The 22,844-nt window shown below is 40.1% G+C and overlaps 1 long non-coding RNA gene across 1 annotated transcript; it reads right to left on the minus strand.

Moving 5' to 3' along the window:
* Positions 1–10,392: 10,392 nt before the first annotated feature.
* LOC131901394 (uncharacterized) lies at positions 10,393–11,655 on the minus strand. The gene is made up of 2 exons (XR_009376513.1): positions 11,208–11,655; positions 10,393–10,593 (listed from the first exon to the last, which is right to left on the minus strand). It is a non-coding gene; the product is annotated as an uncharacterized LOC131901394 (long non-coding RNA).
* Positions 11,656–22,844: the final 11,189 nt, after the last annotated feature.

Genomic DNA, 22,844 nt, shown 5'->3' on the forward strand with positions numbered 1-22,844 from the left:
GTCCGCAAAACCAAGAGGGCCCACAAATGACATGCGAGCACACATCATGGAGACTGCCTAATGCTGGGACTCATGACTATGCCCAATCCTGGAGGCCACAGGTACCTGGTAAAGGCCCAAATGGTGTCCTTCTAGATGGGGCTGTGGCTTCCCATGTGCCCTCAACCCCCACCCACTCACAGTGGCTTCAGGAGTAAGGGACTCCATTACTTTCTTTGTTTTCCTCTTGTGTTGCCAGAATCTGGACTCAATCACTCTTCCTCCTACAAATGACACAGTGTTTGTCCTAGAACATGAATACTGCACCATGAAGACACAGAACATGAACAAGACCACACAATGGAGAGCTAGGGCCACTGGCTCTTCATGCTGAATGACAGGAAAAGAATCAACCCTTCTGTTACCTGCAGACTGGCTCCTTCAATCTCCCCAGGTATGCACAGGGCAGCTACTGCATGTAGTAACCTTTATATGATACTTAGTGTTTACAAGCCATTGATAGAATGCCTCCTGTATGCAGGAGCTTGGAGAAGAAGCAAACATCAAGTAAAAGATAAAAACACCCTAGAAAGTAAAAGCTAGAGCCACTGGGATGGCTCGGTGTGTAGAGGGCTTCATAGGGATGGCTCATTGGGTAGAGGACCTGCCATCAAAGCTGACATCTTCAGTTAAATCCCAAGTGGAAGGAAAGAAACAACTACCAACAGCTGTCCTCTGACTTCCACATGTGTTCCCATGGCATCTCCGCAGCACATCACTTCAAGTAAATTGGTGTAATTGTTAAAAAGGGGACAGGAGATATGGCGTGGTGGTTGAGTGCTTGTTGCTCCTGCAGAGGACTGGAATTCAGTTCCCAGCACCCGCATCGAAGCCTACAACCATTTCAGTTCTAAGGAATTCAATGCCCTCTCTGGCATCCAGAAGCATCTCCATTCATGCGCACATTCCCTCACCTTCCCCCAAACAACAACAACCAAAAAAAACAAACAATGAAAACTCCACACTATCTCATGTTGACTCCTCCCTGGTAGAGTCCATCTCTATTTTGTGCTTCACCCCTTGTCCTGGTCAGGGTTATTATTGCTGTGATGAAACACAATGAGTGAAAAAAGCAAGTTGGGGAGAAAAAGTTTTTTGGCCTATACACCTATATCACTGTTTATCATTGAAGGAAGTCAGGACAGGAACTCAAACAGGGAAGGAACCTAGAAGCAGGAGCTGATTCAGAGTCTATAGAGGGGTGCTGCATACTGGCTCGCTTCCTCTGTGGTGATTCTAGCTTTTGTCAACCTGACATAAAATCAGCTAGTGTATCCCTAGTAAAGCTTGGCTGACTGCTGAGATCTTGAATTTCCTGACTTCTTATTCTTTAAATCAGCAGAGAAAAAAAGATCCCTTCCTGTCACCATCTGGCCTGGCCCAGCTTGAGGCCAGCAAGACCCAACTATAGCACAGCCTCACCCATGGCCCTTGGATGGCCCTGCTTCACTCATGGTTGCATTCTTCCCCCCACATTGCAGTCTCTCCCTCATTCCTATTTTCCCTCATCTCCTAGGCTCAGCCCTTCAGTCTTCATCAGAATGGAGATTGTCATGGAAAAAAAGGACTCCCTGCCCAGGGAGACTCTACAGCTCCACTATGCTTAACCCCTGTATGACCCCTGGGCTCTGGGAACTCTTGGGCTACCCCAGCTCCATAGACACTGCTTGCTGCTCTCTTTCACCTGAACCCTACTGCCCTGCTGTGCTTCATATAAGCACTGTAAGGTCTCTGCTCTTGTTGCCTGTTCCCCTATGGTCCTTTGCTGTGCTTCAGATACTGTGTTGAACTTTCTGATTATAGCAAATCCCAACATGGCCCTGCTCCTGGTTCCAGCAGCCACCACCAGCATAGATCATGGGGCCACTGGCTGCTTTGGGCCCAGGACTAAGAGCTCCTTTTTCCTTAAAGGGTCACTCCAGGCTGAGACACACTGGTTTGCTGCTGGGTCTTTCAAACACAAACCCTCCATGCCTCTGAACACTCCTGGGTCCAGCCCCTCAATGCAAACAAACCAGTATCTTCTGCTGCCTTCCTTGCCCTGCCTCTTCAGGCACAAATGCCCCATCAGAGCAGCCTGGGTCTCACTGGGTTTCTGATGTGCCATATGACTTTCCTTCCCTGGCTGGGGATGTCTGCATGCATGATTTATGGCTGCAGCTGCACATGGATGCAGTGCCTGACTGTGTTTACCAAGCTGGCCTCACATTCCTGGTTTCAGGAGATTCTCCTGCCTCCCAAGTGCTTGGAAACAGGTATGTGCCACCATGCTGGCTAGAAAATAGGTTTGATCAAGGACACATACCTGATGTTCTTGCTATTTCCAAAAGTTGGGACATCAACATTCTGAGTGTCCAGCCATCTTGGACTTTGTCTAACAGTGAGGACTCCATGAAGACACTGTCACCCTGAGGACATCCTGTGTTAAACAAATCAGACAGCATGCATACATGTCAGAGGTTATAAACAAAAATGTCAGGCTGTCATTACTCAATGGTATGGTGCTCAATGGACATGGTAAGGGCCCTAGTTCCATCCCTGCCATCACAGTAAATAAACATCTGCTGGGGATGTAGCTCTGCTAGTATCATGGAGAAGTCCCATATAAGACCACCATCATGGCCAAGCGGTGGTGGCACACGCCTTTAATCCCAGCACTCGGGAGGCAGAGCCAGGCGGATCCCTGTGAGTTCGAGGCCAGCTTGGGCTACCAAGTGAGTTCCAGGAAAGGCGCAAAGCTACACAGAGAAACTCTATCTCGAAAAACAATACAAAACAAAACAAACAAACAAACAAAAAAAGACCACCATCATGTATGCAATCAGCAAGAATGCTTATTATCTCAAGAAAGTTTCCAGGATGCTGGGGCCTGCCATCCTATGTAAAGGCAAGATGGTGAAAAATGTGAGAGAGATGTATGCATTCCTTTTAATCACAGCTGAAGGTGAGTGTCCAAGGAAGTCAGCTCATCTTAGATGTGATAGACTTATGCTAGTGGCAATCATGTTAGTAACTTTTAATTTGCCAGGGCTAGGTAGTTGTTGATCAGGCTATAGTTTTCCATTTTGGTACATGCCTGGACAAGTTCTAGGCTTTGTCATTCATCTTCTGTCAAAGATGGCTGGCCTAATGCATTGACCATAGGGGCTAGCTCAGTGTCCCAGGCCTGGTGTGCCCTATCTCCCTTGTCTTTGTGGTCAGAGGCACTAGTAATTAATTGTTCTTTGCTCATGGCTTCTCCTCAGAAACTGCCTGCCTAGTCTCAGCAAATGGAAATTGAGGTCTGACCTCTGAGAGGAGATTGATCAGCCTGTTATAGCATCTTCTTGCTCCTCTGATTCCCCCCTTGAGTAGTGCATGATCTCAAATCTTGGAGATGTTTCTAATTGGTTAAAGAAAAAAACTTCGTCACAGGGTAGCAGACTATCATGGAGACTCATTGGAAAAGGATGCAAGAGTCTTTTGTGTGAATTAAAATCTTAACATTAACATAGGGGGTTTAAGCCAGAAGTATAGCTCATCAGGTATCTTCTGGTCGGATCAGGAAGCTGGATCCCATTGGTGTCTAAGTGAGGTTGCAGAGTTGGGAATAGCCATGCAGACATTGTTCTAAACAGAGACCATTTTCCCATTACCAGTGGCAAAATGAGCCTCCCTTTATTTGGTTGTGATGATCTGCAAGCTTGTCATAGGTTTGGTCCAAGGGCTGACATTGGGACTTTAGCATCATCAGTTTAGTGGTACCCAGACAGGAATTATCATTGAGTTAAGGCATCAGTGATGCAAGAGCCAACAGCAATTAACAGAAGCAGAAGGGCCTAAAGCCTTTGATGGCTGACAGACTTCCTTATCGAGAAGGAACTTGGAAATGAGAATGAGCATTAGTAATTATTATTATTATTATTATTATTATTAGTAGTAGTAGTAGTAGTATTGGGTTTCAAGACAGGGTTTCTCTTTTTAATTTTTTTGTGCCTGTCTTGAATATTGCTCTGTAGATCAGGCTGTCCTTGAACTCACAGAAATCTGCCTGGCTCTGCCTCCTGAGTGCCAAAATTAAAGGTCACCATCAGTAATTACTTTATCTCAGGTTTCATATGACAAGAAATTACCTTTAGATGTAACATTCCAAGGGGAGAGGTGGAACAAGGGTGATGTATTGGCTTCTGTAATTACTTCCTGCTGACATTGGCACATTATTGTCAGGGCCTTGGAAGGCTAGAATGTTAATCAAATGTAAGGAGGCAATTTAGAAACCTCTGGTTCATTGACCAGCTGAAGAAACAGCATTTGTGTCAGTTGGATTAGTTTATATCAGCTTTCATGAAGTTCAGGGCTCATACTCATATAGAGCAGGTTGTCATTAACAATTGATGCTTGGATGTGTCTGTCAGCAAAGTGCAAACCTGTGGAGACAGATATAAACTAGGAACAGAAGTTAAAATTTATGATCTTATTTGGAAGTTTTAGACCCATATAATGCAAGCCTTTATGTCACCAGACCTTTATATTTCTCAGACCCTTGTCAGTGCCACCGAACCTGTCAAACAATACCTGAATAGGGGAGTGTGGATTAAGAAAAGACAGATAGAAAAAACAGAGACGTACAAGAAAGAAAAAGACATAAGATAGATTTGGGAGGACTGTCACTGAATACTGTTGTATCCAGTTTACTCTGCCCTTTGCTTATATTCAGCCGAGCAATAGACAAGGATGCATCATCAAAGAATACAATATTGTTACAGACTTCTTTATCTGGAGGTTCTTTGAGTTTAAGGAACAGTTAAGCCACTTCCCTGCAACACAGATCTTAAAAGGTCTTATTAATAAAAAACCTAGAGCCACATATTGGGGTAAAAACTGAAAGATTAGAGATGTACAGAGCAAGCTACTACATCTTAGCACATGAAATCCTCTGCCAAAAGAGAGAGTTAGCTCCTGTCTGCATCTTGCCTTACTACTTCCTCTCTTCAGAACCTCTCAATATAGTTACTGACTTTCAGTATGCAGAAAAAGTAGTCCTACATATTGAAACTGCAGAATTTATCCCTGATGAGTCAGAATTAACTTTGTTATTTATTCATTTACAAGAAATAATCAGAAACAGGAAGTATCCCTTATACATAACTCACATCTAATACCATATGAGTCTGTCAGGTCCTTTAGCACAAGAAAACGTGGAGATTGATCAACTATTGATAGGAAATGTACAGGAGGCCTCAGAGTTTCATAAAAAAAATCATGTCAATAGTAAGGCTTTAAATAAGGATTTTTTTAAGTAACCTGGAAACAAGGTAACGAAATTATATGGAAATGTCCTACTTGTTCATTTTACAATCAGACTCTACTACCTGCAGGATGTAACTGAAAGGGTACTCAGAGGAATGAAATCTGGCAGCTGAATGTGTTTTATTTTGTAGAATTTGGAAAATTGAAACATGTGCACCACACCATTGATACCTACTCAGAATTTCCATTGGAAACTGCTCTGAGATTCAAAAAGGCTGATTCTCCAATCAAGAAATTACTGGAAGTTATACCTGACAATGATCTAGCCTATGTCTCTGGTAAAATGAAACAGTTTTTTGCTTATTACAATATAAAACGTATTTCAGGTATACCATACAATCCTACAGGAGAAGCAGTCATAGAAATAACAAATTGAACTCTAAAGGGTATGCTAAATAAACAAAAAGGAGCAAAAAAAACCACCCAGAAATAGATTACATAATGCTTTATTAACTTTGTATTTTTTCAGTGCTAATGAGAAAAGAAAAATAGCTGTGGAGATATATTGGACAATAGGAAAAAACTACAGAGTTAAATCAGCCTATATATTTTAAGGATGTGCTGACCTCAGAATGGAAACCAGGATATGTGTTACATTGGGGATGAGGTTTTACTTTTGTTGCTACAAGAGAAGATAAGCTATAAATACCATCAAAATTGATAAAGGTTTGATTTGAGCAAGACAGACTTCTTAATTAGAAGAGGTGATAATTCCTCAACCAACATGACCATCCAATTTAAATTAACTTGGGCTATTGGTATTACATCACACATAAAATTCATGTCTTCCTAAATGTTGTATCTGCTCTTCTATACAGACACTTATCACAAATGGTGTTCATGTAGGCCTAGTTCAATTAAAAATTAAAGCTGGCTTTGGAGTTAGAGAATGACTCTCTCCTTCTTTAAAGACAAGCATGTTGTTAAAAAGAAAATGCAAAATCTCTGTATCATGTCAGAAGAGTCAACTGATATGGGACAGAAGAAAGCCAAAATTAAGGGATGATTTTATTACCACAGTTCTCATAATATTTTGGTTCTGTTTTGATTCTTTAAACTTTCTTTAAAGTATGCATTTTATATCAATATATATATATATATATATATATATATGTATGTATATATGTAACTGAACATAAATTCAGTTACTCTGAACCTGATAGAAGAGAATGTAGGAAGTAGTCTTAAACACATTGGCATAGGAGATCACTTCCTAAATATAACACTGGTATCACAGTCACTGAGAGAAACAATCAATCAATGGGACCTCTTAAACCAGTGAAGCTTTTGTAGAGCAAAGGACACAGTCAACATGACAAAGCAACAACCTACAGAATGGGAAAAGATCTTCACCAACCCCACATCCGACAGAGGGCTGATATCCAGATTATATAAGGAACTCAAATAATTAGACATCAAAATGCCCAACAGTCTAATTAAGAAATGGTCTATAGAGATAAACAGAGAATTCTCAACAGAGGAAACTCAAATGGCTTAAGCACATTTAAAGAATTGCTCACATCCCTAATTATCAGGGAAATGCAAACCAAAAGGACTGTGAGATGCCACCTTACACCTGTCAGAATGGCTAAGATCAAAATCATTGAAGACCGCTTATGCTAGAGAGGATGTGGAGCAATGGGAACTCTCCTCCACTGTTGGTGGGAATGCAAGCTTGTACTTTTCCACTTTGGAATTCAATATGACAATTTCTTAGAAAATTGAGAATCAACCTCGCCTAAGACACAGCTATACCACTCTTGGGCATACACCCAAGGAATGTTCAATCATACCCCTAGGGCACATGCTCAGCTATGTTCATAACAGTATTGTTTGTAATAGTCAGAACCTGGAAACAACCTAGATGCCCTTCAACTGAAGAATGGATAAAGAAAATGTGGTACATATGCACAGTGGAGTACTACTCAGTAGAGAAAAACAATGACATCATGAGGTTTGCATGCAATTGGATGAATCTAGAAAAAAATCATCCTGAGTGAGGTAACCCATACTCAGAAAACAAACATGGTATGTATTCACTCATAGGAGGATAATAGATGTAAAACGAAGGATGACTAGACTGCTACTAACAACTCCAGGGAGGCTACCTAGAAAACAGGACCCTATGAAAGACACAGGGATCGCCCAACAACAGAGAAATGGATGAGGTCTACATGAGCAAACTGGCGGTGAGGAGGGGTAATGAAGGGCAAGTGTCAGGGGGAAAAAGAGCTTAGGGGAGCAGGAGGTCCCAGCTGGATCAGGACCAGAGAGGGAGAACAAGGAAAAAGAGACCATAATAAATGATGACCTCATGGGAATAGGAAGAAGCAAAGTGGTAGAGAGGTCCCCAGAAATCCTCAAAGATACCTCAACAATAGTCTACTGGCAATGGTCGAGAGAAACCCAAACTGACCTGCTCTGGTGATAAGATGGCTAAACACCCTAACTGTCATGCTAGAACTCTCCTCCAATCATTGATGGAAGCAGATGAAGAGATCCTTGGCCAGGCCCCAGGTGGAGCTCCAGGAGTCCAATCGGTGAGAGAGAAGAGGGATTGTATGAGCGAGAGATATTAAGACTATGATTGGAAAAAGCACAGGGACAAATAAACAAACTAATGGAAACACATGAGCTATGAACCAATAGCTCAGAATCCCCGAACTGGATCAGACCCTCTCTCTGGATAAGTGAGACAGTTGATTAGCTTGAACTATTTAAGAGGTCCCCAGGCATTGGGACTGTAACCTGTCCTTAGTGCATGAACTGGTTTTTTTGGAACCTGGGGCCTATGCTGGGACACTTTGCTCAGCCTAGGTGAAGGGAGGAGGGGACTGGCCCTGCCTTGACTGAATCTACCAGGCAGAGCTGAATCCCCCTGGGAGTCCTTCCCTTGGAGGAGATGGGAATGGGGAGTTGATAGGGGGGAGGGCGAGGAGGGGACCCGGAGAGGGGAGGACAGGGGAATACATGGCTGATACGTAAAATTAAATTAATTATAAAATTAAAAAATGAAGTGCTTCTCCCATCAAAGTGCTAAAAGAAAAAAATCTATTTTTGCAAGATTTGTGGACTCTGATGTCTGCCCCCAGCATGGAACAGGATCCTCTTAAATTCTGATTTTTTTCCCAGGGAAAAACTTTTACAACTCCTAAACATATTCTGTTTCAGTAGTTTATTTAAAAAAAATTCCCCCATTTAAATTGTGGTGGTTCACTTCCACTCAAACAAACAAATGTTCCAAATAAGAATAGCAAGACAGAGAAGAAAATATTAATAGCTGGACTTAATACATGCTACATGAGTTATAGTAAGTCACCAAAATCGTTTATGTGCTTCTATTAAAATACACCAATGGGCACAGTTGGAATTTATTTGTTGTTAGATTAGCCAGATAGGGATTAGAATTCTGAGATTGGAACAGGCAAACACAAGTCTATATTTAGGATCAAACATGTTGATTTCTACCTTCCCTCTCCATCTTCTTTGCTTTTAGCATCTGAAAGTAGTTAATCAATAAAGAATAGCTAGCTGGTGACTCTTTCTAAATGGCAAAGACAGGAGCCATGTACAATATTTGGTAACAGCCATGAAATGAAGTGTTAATTTTTTTCAACCAAGTGAAGTGATTCTCTGCTCTAAAGCATCATTTTCAGCACTTTTTATAAGTTTATGATCTGATTCCTCTGTTCCCAGAAAGAGATGTTCACCAGAAAGAGATGTGCAGCTTAGCTCATACAAATGCTAGCTCATCACCCCCACCAAAAAAACAAAAAAAAACCAGAAAAACACATGCAAACAAACAAACAAAGTCCCACTTATGAAGGAAGTGATTTTATAAGTCATGCCTTGTAACAACACCCATCTCCATGGTACAACCCAACTTCTCTAGGTAAAAGAAACTGACATGCAGAGAAGCTAAACTGCCAAGACATAACCAATAATTTCCTGTGTGTGCCTGCTCTCCTGCCCTTGTTTTGAACTCTGTTCCACAGACCTGCATTCTAAACCTGTACCTGTGGTTATTTCAGACCTTATTCTCCTTGGATAGCCTTTGATGTAGCTCATAAGGGCCTGTTTTATGTCATAGGAGGAGAAGGAAAAAAATCAAAGTGACTTTTCACATCTGATAAGGTCTATTTACCTTTGAAGGAGGAAATTCATCAAAAATCTGTTTACATAAACCTTGATGAAGAAGCACAGAAATTACAGGGACAGGGAGAAATTTTTACAGGGGTGTGTGTACATCAGCCCCGGAGTTATTCTCCAATGTAAGGTAACTAGTGGACACTTTGCCAGTCATTATTTACACCCATACATACCTGGAATTTAAGGGGCTATTTGCTCTCAGGCTTAAGGAGCATCTTCTGACTTTCAATGAAGGACATAGCTTAAGATTGAAATTCAAAGTCAAGGCTGTGAATTCATACCCAATTCCCCATATCTGAAAAGTTTAATGGTCAGGAAATTCAAAGAAAAATTCGTTCATTGAAGTTTAGCTTGTTGTATATAACACAGTGGAAGAATTTAGCATTGTACTTGATAGGGCAAGACAATATCAGGGGACATTTGTTGACAGGGTGAAATGGTTTGTGAGTCTATGGGTGTGTCTGTGTCTTTGTAAAACTGTGACAGGGAAACACAGGTTGGGTTCAGGAGGAAGTAGGATCTCTTCCTCTGAGACAGATATGGTGTGGTTGAACATTTCATGAAATACACATCTCACTGACTTGTGAAAACCCCTCTGTCATAGAGTGCTTTCTTAACATCTTTATTACACTGAGTTATCAGGCACAGCAACTTAGAATGTTAGGAAGTGATCATATCCCACAATTCCAGGTAATAGTTCCACTTTTGGGAAATTGAGGTAGGAACTCAGCTAATCATATCACATCCATAGCCAAGAGCAGAGATAAACAAATGTACACATGCTGCCTGTTTGCTTATGCTTGTGCTCTAGGTTCTTCATATGTACACAGTACAGGTTGTAGACAATGAAATGATTCTGCCCATTTTAGGGACTATTAACAATTAACAACTAATAAAATCCAACAGAGACATGCGCAAAGTAAATCTGATCTATATAATTCCTCATTGAGGGTCCCTATTCCCAGGTGACTAGTTTGATTCAGTCTGATAATAAAAAGTAAGAATGTCACTGCTCCAGAACCACTGCCAGGATTTGAAGAGATTTCTGCTTGCATTCAGAGCTGTGGTCCTCAACCTGTGGTTCACCACCCGATTGGGGGTTGAATATCAGATATCCTGCAATCAAATATTTGAATTATGATTCATAACAGTAGCAAAATTAAAGTTAAGAAACAATGGAACAGTTGTGTTTAGGGTTCACCACAACATGAGGAACTACTGTTAGTGCTATTTAAAGTGTCAGAGAGTTGGAAAAATTAAGAAACATTGATCTAAAGTGTCCAGTGGAACCCTGGTGTCTATGTTTCTAAATATGAATGGTCTTGCAAAGCATTTTTCTGAATATCCTCTTCTCTGTAGGAAACCCATGTTCTGTGTGGAAGACTCCAGATGTCTGTCCGCCTTTACCACCCAGTAACAGTAGAATATTTTGAGCTACTCAACAGAGAGTACAACACCCACTGCACACATGCTGATGACACAGATATTAATCACACTGAGCTCCATGACCATATCACACTGCTAAGGGTACTTGCTCCTAGGCTGTTTCAGCCTCTTCCTCTAGCATAACTCTGCCTAGATGTTTCCTGTAGACTCTTTATCAGGAAATTGTTTAACAAGTGTACTTCTCTGTCAGCATTAAGTCTATAATATCTTGTGCCCAAAGAGATAAGGAAATGCAGGTATTTATTATGAACTATAGCATATATAAATTTCTATGATATTATTACCTTGTGTATATAGAATTACTGTAGGAGATAAACATTCAGTTCCACACATGGAAAGAACTAAGGGATGTCCAAGTAACTGGGGAGAGATCTCTGGCTTTGGATGAAGGGGATGCTGAAGGGCTTCCCTTGTATCCCAGCAGAGGCTCCTGCAAAGGTCAGCTTGACTTCTTGTGTGTTATGAGGAAAACTCATTAGCAGGGAAGCAATGTCAGTTCTCATGACATCTGCAGCTCTTCGCTGGACATTCTACTGTATCCTGGAGAGCCCTGGCATCCTCTGTGATGTCACCTATGTTGAGGCAACACCAACTGCTCTTGGGAAGCTTATTCAATGTCTTCACCATGTACTGATGAACATGATGGCATACTGAAGAGTTTAATTCAGAAAGAGATGGAAAGGGTAGAGAGACCAGAGGGTGACAGAAGAAAGCTGACCTTCAGCCTCAATGTAAAACATCAAAAAAGAAATGGTCAAGAGAATCACATAATGAGTCCTGTGCAAGAAAAGGAAAGCTTCCTGAAGGAAGTGGGCTTGAGCTGAATCTTCCAGTAATAGGGCACAGAAAGCTGAAGTCTCTGGGAACAAACAGAACTTCCCTGCTTGTAATAGATCTTGAAATTCAAGAATTCCAGGATATTAATTGTTCTGGCTCAGAGGTCAGAAACTGGTAAGGCCAATGCTTTATGCTGGGAACTCTTGGTTTTCATCCCTTTTGGAGGATAGGCATTGATGAGTGAACATGAGACCAACATGAAACTGGGAGGGATAAATGAGGTGTGCCCATTTCAAGGACATCACTATACTTCAACCACATTGGCTAATTTTAGGTACTTCCCAGCTGCTCTGTGTGTCCTGAGTTGTCAGTGAGGTGACTTGTTGAGTCTGGTGACCACATTCTGCCCTTATATGTCTTCTCCATCAATAGTTATATGGTTAGAGTGGTCTGTCAAGATATTTGGGAAATCGCTAAATGACTGGGGTGATTGTGAACAATGGTAATTTTCTCCTGACTCGTAAACCCACAGGTTTGTGGACTCTGCAGCCAAGTTGAATTCTGAGTGTGCAGCTGTAAATAATCCTGAAGAGGCTATCTCCTTGGTTACTTGAGCATTGCTATGAGGGCAGAGAGACCCAAAAAGCTGAGATGAACACTTCCCTTCAAATAGAGAAGAGAGCTGAGTTGCGCAGAGGGAGCATCTGAAGCACAGGACAAAACAATTTGGTGTGTCACCGAGACATTGGTAAACAAGCTTTCTGAAACATTTGATTAGGACTCAGGGTGGTCTGTCCATCCTCTTTGCCTTGTCATATTGCAAGTTATTTTTTGTTCATCTACCCACAAGGAGCACCAGGGAGCCATCATCCCACCAAAGGTTACTCACCAAGATGCATGTGCAGAGACTGATCAATCAGCTACAGCAAATGACAATTGAAAGAAATTAGCAGTGAGATCGCCTGATCTTTATCACAGAAGAGATCATGAAAATAGGTATTTATTCTTTCAAACCCTGTGGTTTTAATCTCAGGTCCACTCTGTCATCATTAATTCATTTTATATAAGGTCTGTGTTTCTGGTAGGCTGCATCTTCAGGGTATGCCTTTGCACAAAATCATGTCTCTGAATTCTTCCCAAAGGCAGAAACTCAAATGTGGACAGGAAAGTCATGAGGACATAGACTATTCTGCTTCCTCTAAAAAGAAACAAAAACAGAGCCTGTGGTATGAGTCATAGTACTCATGGACTGAGGCAGTAGTATGTGAGTTCCCAGCATACATTTGATGAGATTCTTTCCAGTGCTGGCTAGTGTGAGATGTTAGTTGCTGTGAGTTTGAGTTAATTTTCTGTTACTTGCTTAAAAAGGCCTTGTGCGTTTGATTCTCCAAGCAGCACTTGGAGAGGCCTGGTCACACATCTCAATGTGTGGATACAGGAACTGAGACTGATCCCTGCTCCTTTTGTTCCCCTCTGAGAGGACACACCTACATGCATTTGTTCAGCATCCAATTGATAGAGTTCTCCCACTCTCACTCAGTCTCTCTTTCTCTGTCTCTCTTAGTATCTCTTTCTCTGTCTCTCTGTCTCTCACATACATGTGTATATGTTATGTATTTTTCTATGTGTTTGTACATGTATCACCCTCTAGTCCCTGCAATCAGGGATCTGTGGTTGGGCATGAGCAGTTCCCTATCTCACAGTTCTCAGGTGATACCTTGGTGAAAGTTGGAAACACCACTTTGAGTATTATAGTTTCACCAGTATACTTACTTTAGTGACATATAGATATACCCTTGGGGAGTTTATAAATATGTTATGATGTTGAGTCCCATCTTCAAAACTGTTCATGATGTTATTTTGGTCTCCATTGTGACAGGTCCCATCATTGAGAATTTCTTTTTGAAGACAGGAGAAACATCCTCACAGACTCTGGAGGGTACACACCTGTGGAATAGACACCAGGGAAATTCTTAGACAGCTATTTTGGCAAGACTCCTGAGAGAGCTCATGGAACTCCACCTCCCATCATCTAAACAGCCTGCCTCTACCAGTGTAGGGTCAGCATAGGTGTAAGTAAATTGTTTTCAAATCTGTGGGTTGGTCCCAGGTTTGGGTACCAACAATATAAGTAAATTTGTTGCAACAACTCTGGGGAAAGGTGTCCTGACTACCTGGGGAGTCAGGCAACACCTTGATCTGCTTAGGACAGCTCTGATGGCTGAAACTTCAAGGGACAGTTTAGCCCTGGAGGGTGAGGTATCCTGGACACCTCAAGCTGCTCACAACAGCTCTGCCCTGAAGGTGTCCCAGAGACCTGGAGCTGTTGTGCACAGCTCTGACAGCTGGAACTGCAAAGAAGCAGCCCGACCCTGGAAGGGACAATTTTCTGACTTCTTGGGAAATTCAGGCCTGGAACTGATGGGGGATGATCTCCCTGCAGGATACAAAAATCCTGCTCTTCTCCTGGAGAGCTGCTACAGCTGAGCTTTGCTCAGTCCCCTCATAAGGGGGCTTCCTAGCAGAGCTCTGCTTCTCTTGCCTATCATGTGGCTTTCTTTTGCTTCACTCTGCAAAAAGGGAAAAAAAACCTGCAGAAATGTAGCAATGTACTCTGGCTCTGGAGAAAAGTGTTACTTTTTAGCTCTTTATGGCTCTGTCCATTGAGACGTCTCAGCAAAGATCTTCTGTTCAGCTCCTCCTTGCTCTGCTCTTTCAGCTCCCTCTTGCTCTGTCCACTGGGGGACATCTCAACAAGGATCTTCTCTATGTCAGTGAATGAAGATCATCACACCCAAAATTCTTTTGAGAAAGATATTTATTTGGGAAGGAGGAGTCCAGGAGAGTAGCTGCCTCTTCCAGGGTGGACAGAACAGTTTTTTTTTTAAACTAACCAGGCAGGGTGGTTTATACCAGATGATTTGGAGTTGCAGTCAACCTCGGGTTGACTTGAGGCCCAGGGTTCTACTGTTCTCCTCTGTGATTGGTTGATTTCACAAGTCAGTTGGCCAGGGGTAGAGATGGCTGTGATCTGACTGAGCCAAACAGTGTGTTTCTTTCTGCCCTGATCTGAGTCTTGCCTCCCTAGTTCTGGGCTCCAGGGTCAGGGTGGGTTTCTTTATCCAGCCCCTTGTCCCTACAATAGCAAGTTTAATAAATACCAGAAGTTCCCAGCACTTAGGAGACAGGATGTGGCATCCCATGACATCCAGTAGTCTAGAACACACCCTGAATTCCTGTCATACTTGAGGACTATGTTCATGGAGTTCATTACCTCTAGGTACAGGACCTACTACCAGCCAAATCCTTTCTATGAGAAGCTCAAGATGGGGCATGAAAAGGTCATGTCACACACACAGAGCTTAAAGAATGAGAACACCAAGGTCTCAGAGAAATTAAATGGTCTGGCCGAGGGGTCAGTCTTCCATTATTAAGTACCTTCATTTCAGGGGACCACAACATTGTGCAATGGCCATCTCTGGCTTTCCTTGCTGCTGTACTGCAGAGTCTGAAGCTCTGGCTTTAGCCTTTCTGCCTCTTAGCAAGCTTCCTTAGCAAGTAGTGCTTTGTCTTACACTTCTCATTCTCAGCATTGCCAATAGTGAAAGAGACTGTTAGCTACTCACAACCCCATATTGTCATACTTAATAGCCTCCAGAACTACTATTTTTAACCTTCCCTGTGGCATGAACATTGAAGTATAATTCCTCATGTTTTGACATTTCACCATAAAATTATTTTTCTTGATATGTCATAACTGTAATCACTACTGTTATCAATCATAATGTAAATATCTGTTATGCAGAGTATCTGAGATGCCTCCCCTTTGAAAGAGTAATTCCATCACCTAATGAGTCATGACACTTAGAAGTCCAGTTTGCAACACGAGATGGATATCATATATGGTTTTGTGCAGGGGTCTATTGCCATAGGATTGTTACACCGCTAGTGTCTCCTACCCTCACTCAGACAGGATTTGTCCTCTACTTGCTGATGTTTCCCCATTTCCATGGTCAGAGAAGGGCAGATGGGGAATCTGTTTTCTTACTATAGGTTCTTGGATTCTTTTGTTGTTGGAGATTTCAGAAATAGTATGATTCTTTCTGGAATTCCCTTTCCTCTACCATTGGCCAAGAGGAAAATGTCAGAGACCTCCCAGACACAGAAAGAGCAGGTAAGAACAAGCAGCTGGGTCAAGATTAGGTCCAGCACCATTTCCTCCTGTAACATTAACCTGTTTAACATTCAACCCACTTGTGTTTAATTCATCACTTTACTCATACACATTCCTCCACACACACACATTCAACCCCATCACCACTTTCATGACAGTCAACTGTTTATTTTTTTGTCCATGCCCCAGTAGTTCTGGGAAGTGAGTCTTTTGTGAGCATCATTTGGCAATCAATCCCTGCTTCTCTGACTGAAGCTGCCGTCCAATGATGGAGGTGGATTCAGTCATACATCACACACCTTCATGTCATTATGAGGAGAGAAGTGCTATGAACTGCTTTGAGAGAGTAAGTTCAAAGTCCAACACCATTTGCTTTCTGCACATTTGCTTTTCAGGTTTAATGTATGGTCAAGGTGGGGATAGCAAGTAGGAGAGCCCCCTGCAATGGTCTTTGTCACCTCATTGGGTGGCATGTGGCCTTCTTCCTCCCATTCTCTGCATGCCAAGTTGGTCTCTTCACTTTGAGAAGCTGTTGATTCACACTCATAGAGACCTCAGTGGGAGTTGGGCAAAAGTGTTTACTGTGTGTTCTGTTCTCTTTTCTTTTGTCCTCTCCCATAGTAGTTGAACAAATCCCCTATCTGATACTCTCCAAAATGTTGGAACCACAGTGTCAATAACACTAGGGAAAGACTGAATGAATTGTCACTTTTGAACATGATGCCCATGTCATAGCTGAGGGATTGTACTACTCTCCAGGTCAGTATGTAGCTGTGCCACGCTGAGAGGTCTTGAGCTCTGCCCCTGACCCAGCATCAGTGATTTTTGTTTCTGAAGCTTCTGGACCCTGTCCCAGTTAATAGTGGGGTTCCATATTCTTTCCATTTGAGTGTTCTCTTAACTTGAAGTGGTGTCATTCTTACTACAGGAGTGTGTCATACATTGTGATCCTTTTATAGAACTGTGTGTTTCATTGGTTCTTTTTGTATGGTTTGTTCAGGTTTGATTTTATTAGTATTGGCTGAGTATTCTCTTGTACAATATGAGTTAAGATTCAAAACCAATTTAGATGAGTTCTGATCTTTGCTGTTTCTTGCTGACTAATGACATTTCATTTTTATGTTTTCAGCACACAGTTATTTGTGTATAAACTCACAGACATAGCATTCACTCAGCTGTGTACACACTGTAACTCACATGTGGATGGTGGATGGGAAATGTTTACTAAAAAATGCCTTTGTTATACCATGTTTCCCAGAAATTGAATTCAGACTTGTTGGCATGTACCTTTACTTGCTAAACCATCTACTAGTCCCGAATTTTTTAAATGTTTACCTTTATACCAATAGACTTCAACTTCCCTATTGCATCACTTTTTTTTTTTTGTAGAATCCAATGTTCTGTTATTTTTGGACATTTAAAGAATGTTATGCTCTATTCCTACCACCATTTGTGTCTAAGAACTTTGGAACCTACTCCCAATTTCTTTAGTATCTCACTGATTATTCAGTGTTTTATTTTCTAGCCTCCATGTATATGTATATTTTCTATAGTTTATTTTTGTTTTATTTTGTATTTTTTATACTGTGATCTTATTAAAATAAAAGTTATTTCAATTACCTTGTTTTTGAGAAGATTTGCTTCACATAAAACCATTTTGAAAAGTAATTGCTCAGGCTGCTGATAAAAATTAATTCTGCTACTGTTCCATGAAAGTTCTGTAAATGTTAAATCCGTCCGTTTATTTGTGTATCGGTTGTTCATTGCTTTGCTTTTGTCTTGATAACTGATATAATCATGTATTAAAATCACCCAAAATAATGTTGAGTTCTATCTGTTAGCTCATATTTAGTAGTGTGTGCTTTATAAAATTGGGAACATCAATGTCACAAGAACGTGTGTTTATGGATTCTTGTTGAATTTCTCACTTTATCAATATGTAGTGACCTTCATTTTCTCATTCACTAATTTAACTTTAAAGTGCACACTGTGGACTATCAGTGTGGTTATATTTGTTTGTTTCCAAATGTGATTTTCTGCCTATTTCTTTGGCACTGAAATACATTTGTTGCAGGTACCAAATCGCTCTATGTAATAGAATATTATTTATGGTTTACTGCTTTTGTTTATGTTGAATTTGTTTCACTTTGTGAAGCTATATTACTGTGCCTGTGTAAAACACCTGATTATTTAATAAAGAACTGGCCGAAGGCAAGAAAGTACAAAGGATAGGTGGGCTGGCAGGCTTAGAGTATATATAGAAGGAGAAAACTGGGTGGAGACCTCTAAAATCAAGGAGTCAGAGAATGAGGAGGGCTCCAGGAGCCAGCCACCCTGCTACACAGCAAGCCACAGAGTAAGAGTAAGACTTACAGAATTTAGAGAATAAGAAAAGCCAGAGGTAAAAGATAAAAGGGTTAATTTAAGAAAACCTGGCTGGAAATTAAGCCAAACTAAGGTTGGGCACTCATAAGTAAGAATAAGCCTCTGTGTATGATTTACTTGGGAGCTGGATGGAGGTCCATCAAAAGAGCAATGACCTCCAATAACAACTCTCTTTTATTTATGTAGTCCATTCTGTCAGGCTATTTCTTCTAATTGGAATGTAAGACACTTAGACGTCAGAATTATCTTAAGTTGTAAAATAATTACTGTCATTTTATTATATCTCCTTTACTATATGTTTTATTTTTTCAAGATAGCTTTTACTTAAATATTTTTAGTCTAATGATGTATTTGGACTCTCTCACATACATTTATACTCAAGCTTCCCAGTTCTCTTCTTCTTGCTTTGGTTATGGGAATGCTTTCTTCTGCCTTATTATTTTTGTCTGTTTTTATAGGATACATTCATAGGATTCATTGCAATCTTTGTCTTTAGCTAAAGACATTTAAGGTAGCTACCTTAAATGCACCAAAGATGAATACATTCTGAATGTAAGTTTTATTTTATATTATTCAATACAACAATTTTTTAATAAATAGAGTTTTAAAGATAACACTACTCAATTTCACCCAAGGAGAAAATGACATCATTGTAGGCTATGATTGGCAAAACAGAAGGGTGTTAGATAATTTAAGCTACCTTATCCAAGCTTGTAAAATTGTAGTTGTGTCCATATTCTGTAAAGCCTTTTGATAGTACTGCATAATTTATTTGTGGCACAATGACATTATAAGTTACCCAAACTATTGATTGTATTTGAATGACTGATGTAATAGTAAAACTTACCCTAAAGGTTTCTCTTTTAATCACCAGTAACGTCATATGACAAATTATTGAAATTATCAGTGATTTTTAAAAACTTAATTTATTCATAAGAGACATACAGCCTCAGGCAGAAAAAAATAACATTAAAAAGAGGTAAAGTAACAAGGGCCTGAGTAAATAATGGACACAAGAATGGGGTTGTTTCCATTTTCCTGATATGAGAAGTAGATTATATGGACCATGTCTTAATGTTCAACAATCTACTGGGATAAAAAATGATGCCTTCAATAATGCTTGGTTTACTACAGCCATATTAAAGGTAGAAGGAAAAATACTTATAACTCACAGAGAGACTTGTGTTTTCAGGAGTAGAAAAATGAGGACATAAAGTGAGATCATGATTGGGTGGGATTAATTTGCCATGTGGCTATTGTGACAGACTGTGAGATCAATATTATTGCCTGGCAACCCAAGTGGGATTCTCTCTGCCCATGTCATGGGACCAACAAGCAGGGAGTAGCTGAAATGCAGTGTTTTCTTAAACACATTATTATCCAAAATAAGTGGACCATAAAACCTTTATTGTGCACAAAGTGGGAGGTGATTTCAATCAGTTCATGGCCAAAGCCTTGGACATTAACCTTGCCCCTGGCACTATTACTAATCCCACTGAATACTGTCTGAGCAATGGATGTTCAGAGCCTTTTCAGGGTGGATGCCCCATTAACTAAGAAGTAAACTATGGAATAAGGAATAAAAGCCTCAGAGTTATCTTCCAGGGTAACAGTTATTCTATTTTTACCTTCTTTCTGCCAGGTTTTAAGCCATTTCTTATACTAGATTGATGTAGAAGTAGGAGTTGCTTTTCTCTGAGACAGATGCCTAACTTAACCTATCTGATACACTCTAAAACCCTAGATGAATAGGGACAGTACCACCTATGAAAATTGAAGGCATTGTGTGTCACTTTTGAACTTGGGGTCTGAAGATAGGTGGGGTTCCTGCCACACTGTGCAAGCTAGGATTTTATTGTTACTTATTGAGAAGTCTCAGTCTCTGGCTCTAGACCAATGTTGATAATATTTATTCTGATGTTTCTGGACCCTCTTACTGCTAATAATGGGGTTACATTAATTTTTCAATATTTATAGTTACTGTAAATTGTGGAGGTGCCATTGACACTAGAAGAGTGACTCTGGTCTTGGAATCAAGTGAGTAAACCTATGTTAATTCTATGGAAATTCTATTCTGAAACCGATTTGTTTTAGTAATACACTCAGTTTTTTTTTCCCCCTTTGGTTTCATGTGAGAGATTGCAAATAATGGAGTCTGCATTCTCCAAGACATCCAAGTTGATTTAAGATCTGAGGACCTGGTGGACAGTGTACATTCCCAAAGCATGCAGGGCTCTTGAATTCTTTACCAAACAGAAAGAGAAAAACAGTCTTACAGTTTCAAAAGTTGTTGTATTTAGCAGGGAAACAAAAATTATCACCCCAGGAGTGCTCACCCCAGGAGTGTACACATGGTGCTTAGTTAAGAAGGAAAGTTGCCTGGGCTTTCTTTCTTCACACTTGATAGAAAATGGAGATACAAATTCTACAGAGCCACATTCAATGTCCCTAGCTGTTCTTTGGGTCTTTAAACTAAACCACTCTGTAGGGCCCTGGTATCCTCCCATATTGTGTAAATCCATTGCCTGCTTGCAGACCTTGACCAGATGTCCTCCCTATGCTAATTCCCTGCTGGGTTCTACCCTCTTGAATGCTTAAGGGAAGTTCCTTGATGTGTATCCTGCATATTGGGCATTAACAGCTTAGATGCAAGATTGTAAACATCAGTAGGGAACTTCTGCCTCTGGGGTTCTCCCATTGTGCTGTAAGCCTGTATTTAAGATTTCCTCCCTCTTTCAATAAAGGGCATTTGGCATTCTCCTCAGGTGAATGACCTGCTGTCTTTGTGTCTGTTTTTTGATCCATAGCCCCTCACTCAGACATGGTGAATGGGTGGTGGTAGCATGTGCATTATTGCTACACCATTCCACATTTCCAGAAAACCCAACATATCCAGGTTGTTGTTCTCTCTTCCCATGAAGTTGAAGGAATACTGGTCTTCCTCCTAGTGTTTGTTTTTATTTACTATTGAGATTATAATATGATTATGTTATTTCCTCTTGATTTGTGGACTCACAAATATCCCATTTATGTTTATTGTTCTATGCATTTGATAAAAATTTAACAATATGAATACCCAAACAGAAGCTAAATAATCCAACAAATTGGCAATTGCTATGCCAATTTGCATGAGAAAAAAACCAGGAGGCCACAGTCCTACATAATAATCTAGCAGAAACTCAGGGATGTTGGGCATGGGAGAAATTTTCTTCCCAATGGAATAGGACAATATGTTAACTGATATTGTTCTTTTTTTTAGATTGCATTATACTATATTAAAATACTCTTCCTACGCGTGAACAATACCACATATATTCCTTTGTTTACACATTAAAGGATTCTTTTATCAATAATTTTTTTACAAACTCTAAATCATTTATAAGCACAAAAATTTCTAATATCATAAATATTATCTTCTCAGTTATCTGTTCTAGCTTCCTTTCCTTTCTCCTTCCTTGATTCTTCTTTCCTACCTACTTTCCCTCATCCACCTTTCATCCTTTATCTTTTATTATTATGCACTATACTCATATACATTTTATTTTTCTTTACATATTTTTCTTTCCTCTTTACTTGTGTTCTTCCTTCCATCATTTATTCTTTCATTCTTCCTTCCTTTCTTTCATTTTTCTTCTATGTAATGTCCTTCTTTACAAGAGGTGATGATTTAGTTCACAGACCAAGCTCATGTCAGAAAAAATTACTACAAGTGAACCGCATATACATAATTAATAGAAGATGGTAAAAAATTGTACCTTATCTGCCATCTTGGGATAATTCTCTTACAGGGCAATACTTCAATGTGAAGTGCCAAATGGATAAGTGATGGGGAAAGGAAGATGCTTGGAACTTCAAATTATATATACAGAAAGAAATCGTCAAGCTATGATATAAGAAACACAATTGACTGCTGATTATCCTACTTTATTACATTTCTACCAGACACGTGAAAATACCACTTTGAATGCACATATAAAGTGTTTAATGTTTCTTGTATTCTTTTCTATTAAGTATTTTAAAATTAACATTGTTGGGTTGACAAAACAGCACACATTGGGCATAGATTATCTACTCTTGGTGTTGTACTCTGTAATTAGACACATGAGGATCATGAGTTCAAATGTATCCTTGAAGCATTCCTGAAATCCATGCCAGGCTTAACATAAACAACAAAATCTCAAGGGAATTTGTGAATACATGAAATCAAAACCAAACACCACAACCCACCACCTTTTTCACAGACACTCTTACTCAGAAAGTATGATCCTACACTGCCTGATATTTAAATAAACAATAGAGTAGTAAGATGATGGGTTTCCCATTCTATGTATTATAGCATAAAAATACATATCACTAAGTAAAAACTCAAAGGAAGATGATCAAAAGCCACAGAAGAAATATAAAGACCACAAAACAAATTTAACTAAATGAATTTGCCCCACATATACTGCACCTTGCTATCTACCTCAAATGTTTCAAAATAGAAATGAAAATGCATTGATCTCCCCCATCAGTCTTGACTAAACATAGTAACTAATTTACTTCCTTAAAGGCTATACTGCAAAGTAAATGATGTAAGATTTTT

The sequence above is a fragment of the Peromyscus eremicus genome, unplaced genomic scaffold, assembly GCF_949786415.1.
Source record: "Peromyscus eremicus unplaced genomic scaffold, PerEre_H2_v1 PerEre#2#unplaced_75, whole genome shotgun sequence".
Classification (NCBI taxonomy): Eukaryota; Metazoa; Chordata; class Mammalia; order Rodentia; family Cricetidae; genus Peromyscus; species Peromyscus eremicus.